A 6,045-nucleotide genomic window follows, 5' to 3' on the forward strand; every position below is an offset into this window, starting at 1 on the left:
GAGCGCTACGTGAGCGAGCGCCGATCGCGATGCACAACTGGAACCCACGGCGACGACATGCTCGTTTACTGCTAAAAACGGTGGTGACTCCCAAGAGGATTTAAAAGGCAGCTGGACAGCCAACGCTACAGGCTTGTTAAGGACTAACGATCTGCCCGAGAAAAGTTAGGATCTGATGCCGGAGAAAGGTAATACGTCGCGCGTGCGTGGGCGACTCTCGTGACGCAAAAGATAGCGAGACACACGTGCTTTTTGTTGTCGGCTGTCCTGTTCCCTGCAGGTAGACAAGGTTATGGCTAAACCAAGTCTCCGCCGTATCCTTTCCTCCAGGAGTTCTAGTTCAAAACAATGGTTCAAATGGCTCTGAGCACTATCTACATCTACATGATTACTCTGCAATTCACATTTAAGTGCTTGGCAGAGGGTTCATCGAACCACGATCATACTATCTCTCTACCATTCCACTCCCGAAGAGCGCGCGGGAAAAACGAACACCTAAACCTTTCTGTTCGAGCTCTCATTTCTCTTATTTTATTTTGATGATCATTCCTACCTATGTAGGTTGGGCTCAACAAAATATTTTCGCATTCGGAAGAGAAAGTTGGTGACTGAAATTTCGTAAATAGATCTCGCCGCGACGAAAAACGTCTTTGCTTTAATGACTTCCATCCCAACTCACGTATCATATCTGCCACACTCTCTCCCCTATTACGTGATAATACAAAACGAGCTGCCCTTTTTTGCACCCTTTCGATGTCATCCGTCAATCCCACCTGGTAAGGATCCCACACTGCGCAGCAATATTCTAACAGAGAACGAACGAGTGTAGTATAAGCTGTCTCTTTAGTGGACTTGTTGCATCTTCTAAGTGTCCTGCCAATGAAACGCAACCTTTGGCTCGCCTTCCCCACAATATTATCTATGTACCCAGGTACTTAGTTGAATTGACAGCCTTGAGAATTGTCCTATTTATCGAGTAATCGAATTCCAACGGATTTCTTTTGGAACTCATGTGGATCACCTCACACTTTTCGTTATTTAGCGTCAACTGCCACCTGCCACACCATACAGCAATATTTTCTAAACCGCTTTGCAACTGATACTGGCCTTCGGATGACCTTACTAGACGGTAAATTACAGCATCATCTGCGAACAACCTAAGAGCTCTGCTCAGATTGTCATCCAGGTCATTTATATAGATCAGGAACAGCAGAGGTCCCAGGACGCTTCCCTGGGGAACACCTGATATCACTTCAATTTTACTCGATGATTTGCCGTCTATTACTACGAACTGCGACCTTCCTGACAGGAAATCACGAATCCAGTCGCACAACTGAGACGATACCCCATAGGCCCGCAGCTTGATTAGAAGTCGCTTGTGAGGAACGGTGTCAAAAGCTTTCCGGAAATCTAGAAATACGGAATCAACTTGAGATCCCCTGTCTATAGCGGCCATTACTTCGTGCGAATAAAGAGCTAGCTGCGTTGCACAACAACGATGTTTTCTGAAACCATGCTGATTACGTATTAATAGATCGTTCCCTTCGAGGTGATTCATAATGTTTGAATACAGTATATACTCCAAAACCCTACTGCAAACCGACGTCAATTATATAGGTTTGTAGTTAGATGGATTACTCCTTCCACCCTTCTTAAACATTGGTGCGACCTGCGCAATTTTCCAATCTGTAGGTACAGATCTATCGGTGAGCGAGCGGTTGTATATGATTGCTAAGTAGGGAGCTATTGTATCAGCTATTGTATCACTATGGGACTTAACATCTGAGGTCATCAGTCCCCTAGAACTTAGAACTACTTAAACCTAACTAACCTAAGGACATCGCACACATCCATGCCCGAGGCAGGATTCGCACGTGCGACCGTAGCGGTCGCGCGGTTCCATACTGAAGCGCCTCGAACCGCTCGGCCACACTGGCCGGCGGAGTTCTAGTCTTCTGTGAAGTTTGGAAAGTAGGTGATGGGGTGCTGGGGGAATTAAGGATGTGAGGACGGGTCTTTAGTCATGCTTGACTAGCGCAGTTGGTAAAGCACTTGCCTACGAACGGCAAAAGTCCTGAGATCGAATCCTGTTTTAATCTGAAAGATGTTTCATACAAGGGAGTATTTTTCCCCAAGGCAAGTGGCCTCTCGAATATTATATGTTTCTCAAGAGAGGGAAAAATATTTAGAGTGGAGCCAAGATTGCTGTTATCAAACGAGATTGACATAACTCGAGTGAATTACGTATTCGACACTTTGATCGGAGTTTCACATAACGAGAAATGAGAAGGAGCGATCTGTATGTATTTAAAGAAATTTTTTATATATATGACGGAAGTATCTGTTCCCGAAAGAACACATACCGTGGAAGACCATGCAGCTTTGCTAGAAATGAAATGATAATTAAATGGACACCGTAGCTGCAAACATGCGTTGATATACTTCAATGGGGACATGTTGAAAATGTGTGCCCCGACCGGGACTCGAACCCGGGATCTCCTGCTTACATGGCAGACGCTCTATCCATCTGAGCCACCGCGGGCACAGAGGATAGTGCGTCTGCAGGGACTTGTCCCTTGCACGCTCCCCGTGAGATCCACATTCCCAACATGTCCACACCACTACATTCGTAGTGCGCCTAATAGATGTTTGCCCATCATACTCATTACTCGTGGCAGATTAATCTACCAAGTCCCGTACGAGTTCGGGCATAGCGTGTGCGTTCACACAAGAAGGTCAATGGCCGGGAAGCCATATTTTAACTATATATGACGGTAGTATCTGTTCCCGAAAGAACACATACCGTGGAAGACCATGCAGCTTTGCTAGAAATGAAATGATAATTAAATAGACACCCTAGCTGCAAACAGGCGTTGATATACTTCACTGGGGACATGTTGCCATGTAAGCAGGAGATCCCGGGTTCGAGTCCCGGTCGGGGCACACATTTTCAACATGTCCCCAGTGAAGTATATCAACGCCTGTTTGCAGCTAGGGTGTCTATTTAATTATCATTTAAATTTTTTATAGCCAGATGGCGTTCAAAGCCGTTTTTTATTGACTCGTTTCGCCAGGTAAGACTGTCGTCTTCAGATCATTAAAAAATTTTTTGGTTCTACCTCATGTTCCATTGTGCATTTATTACTCATTATGAGAAACTCCAATCGAAGTGTCGAATACGTCATTCACTTAAGTTATATCAATCTCGTTTGATAATTGCAATCTTGGCTGCACTCTAAATATTTTTTCCACATTTTAGTGGAGAGTGTGCTGAACGTTTCATACAGGTTTGGCAAAAATAAAATTGAAAACAGGTTTGTCAAAAATAAAATTAAAATAGGTTTGTCATAAGTGAAAAATACACAGCTAAAGTGCACCTTGTGGAACTTGGAATGTCTACACATGTAGGACTCCTTTGATGCTTATCACTTTTTAAAATCAATGATACATAGTTAAAGTAGACATTTATGATATTTTACATTTAGATGACAACTCAAGCACGTCTTGGAAAGTTCTGACTCGAAATACGCAGAGGAGCTGAATGACATCGACACAAAACTATGCTATTTCTTTATAGTGTTTGACAACATCCGAAAAGCGCTAATAAAATGTAAGTTTTAATACAATTGCATTGCTACCCGTTGACATTGCAATACCAGGAAGGGTAAAAAATAAAGTAATTTTATTTATTATACGCAGGCCGAGTAGTAGAACGAACAATAAATTTGCAGGTGATTTGTGGGTACGGCCAGTGAGAACTTTAGTACACAGAGAATCCACCAGTGGTAGCTACAGTGGCTCAGACCCGAGCCGAACTGAGCTTGGCTGACAGGTACGTGTGTACCATTCCATGCTGCTTCAACTATGTACCAGAGATCATCAATAATAGTAGACTCGCAGTCTATGAGTAGATATTTTCAGTTGGCGAGAGATGTAGAGAACGTGCCGACGGGCGCAACACTATATCTCCCTCTACATTGAGATAGGTCAGAACAACGCGGGAAACACACCGTCTTGCGTTATCTTGTTGAAAGACAATGTCACAAAGGCCTCGAAGATAGGGGACTGTCGCCAGTTTTAAAATCTCAGAAATGTAACGGTTGCTGTCCAAGTTACCAGCTACATGAAGCAGTGGTTATCGATTTATGTACCCAAAAGCACCCCATTTCACAACGCTAGGTTCCGATCCCGTAGGACGACGAGGAATGTAATCTGACAACGTTCGTTCAGCTCAGAGCCTCTACACACGATCATCGTAATGCTAGACACAGAATCCAGATGTGAGATCACTTTGACCATGTACAGGGGTATTACAAATGATTGAAGCGATTTCATAAATTCACTGTAGCTCCATTCATTGACATATGGTCACGACACACTACAGATACGTAGAAAAACTCATAAAGTTTTGTTCGGCTGAAGCCGCACTTCAGGTTTCTGCCGCCAGAGCGCTCGAGAGCGCAGCGAGACAAAATGGCGACAGGAGCCGAGAAAGCGTATGTCGTGCTTGAAATGCACTCACATCAGTCAGTCATAACAGTGCAACGACACTTCAGGACGAAGTTCAACAAAGATCCACCAACTGCTAACTCCATTCGGCGATGGCATGCGCAGTTTAAAGCTTCTGGATGCCTCTGTAAGGGGAAATCAACGGGTCGGCCTGCAATGAGCGAAGAAACGGTTGAACGCGTGCGGGCAAGTTTCACGCGTAGTCCGCGGAAGTCGACGAATAAAGCAAGCAGGGAGCTAAATGTACCACAGCCGACGGTTTGGAAAATCTTACGGAAAAGGCTAAAGCATAAGCCTTACCGTTTACAATTGCTACAAGCCCTGACACCCGATGACAAACTCAACGCTTTGAATTTTCGGCGCGGTTGCAACAGCTCATGGAAGAGGATGCGTTCAGTGTGAAACTTGTTTTCAGTGATGAAGCAACATTTTTTATTAACGGTGAAGTGAACAGACACAATGTGCGAATCTGGGCGGTAGAGAATCCTCATGCATTCGTGCGGGAAATTCGCAATTCACCAAAAGTTAACGTGTTTTGTGCAATCTCACGGTTTAAAGTTTACGGCCCCTTTTTCTTCTGCGAAAAAAACGTTACAGGACACGTGTATCTGGACATGAAGGAAAATTGACTCATGCCACAACTGGAGACCGACAGCGCCGACTTCATCTTTCAACAGGATGGTGCTCCACCGCACTTCCATCATGATGTTCGGCATTTCTTAAACAGGAGATTGGAAAACCGATGGATCGGTCGTGGTGGAGATCATGATCAGCAATTCATGTCATGGCCTCCACGCTCTCCCGACTTAACCCCATGCGATTTCTTTCTGTGGGGTTATGTGAAAGATTCAGTGTTTAAACCTCCTCTACCAAGAAACGTGCCAGAACTGCGAGCTCGCATCAACGATGCTTTCGAACTCATTGATGGGGACATGCTGCGCCGAGTGTGGGAGGAACTTGATTATCGGCTTGATGTCTGCCGAATCACTAAAGGGGCACATATCGAACATTTGTGAATGCCTAAAAAAACTTTTTGAGTTTTTGTATGTGTGTGCAAAGCATTTTGAAAATATCTCAAATAATAAAGTTATTGTAGAGCTGCGAAATCGCTTCAATCATTTGTAATAACCCTGTATATTCCGTCAAGTGATGGGTCACTGAATAATGATGCAGAAAATTCAAGTGATATCAGACCTCGCTCGTGTCTTGACTGTCTTAAAGTCCACTAACGAGGAAAACGCCACAGGCAGTAGGACGGTCCCAGTCGCCGCAGCCTAAAGATCAGCCTATATCTTGTCGGGAGAGTTATTTATGACAGTTGGATAAGTTGGAAATTATATGTAAGATGACATCCCCAACTGTTCACAGCGACGTGGATACACGAATGAGTTTGGGGCTCTCGTGTCCACGAGCCAAACCATTTCTTCGACAGACTAATTACACAAGACGCAACACCATCTCACCAATACCTACGAAGTCCAAACGATACAATAGAAGCAGTAGGATTCACCGTGTTCGCAGAGCGAATAAGTGGCA

General features: G+C 44.4%; 1 non-coding gene across 1 annotated transcript; it reads right to left on the reverse strand.

Moving 5' to 3' along the window:
* Window positions 1-2,468: 2,468 nt before the first annotated feature.
* On the reverse strand, window positions 2,469-2,543 carry Trnat-ugu (transfer RNA threonine (anticodon UGU)). The gene has a single exon. It is a non-coding gene; the product is annotated as a tRNA-Thr (tRNA).
* Between the last annotated feature and the right edge of the window lie 3,502 nt (window positions 2,544-6,045).

The sequence above is a fragment of the Schistocerca nitens genome, chromosome 6 (assembly GCF_023898315.1).
Source record: "Schistocerca nitens isolate TAMUIC-IGC-003100 chromosome 6, iqSchNite1.1, whole genome shotgun sequence".
NCBI lineage: Eukaryota > Metazoa > Arthropoda > Insecta > Orthoptera > Acrididae > Schistocerca > Schistocerca nitens.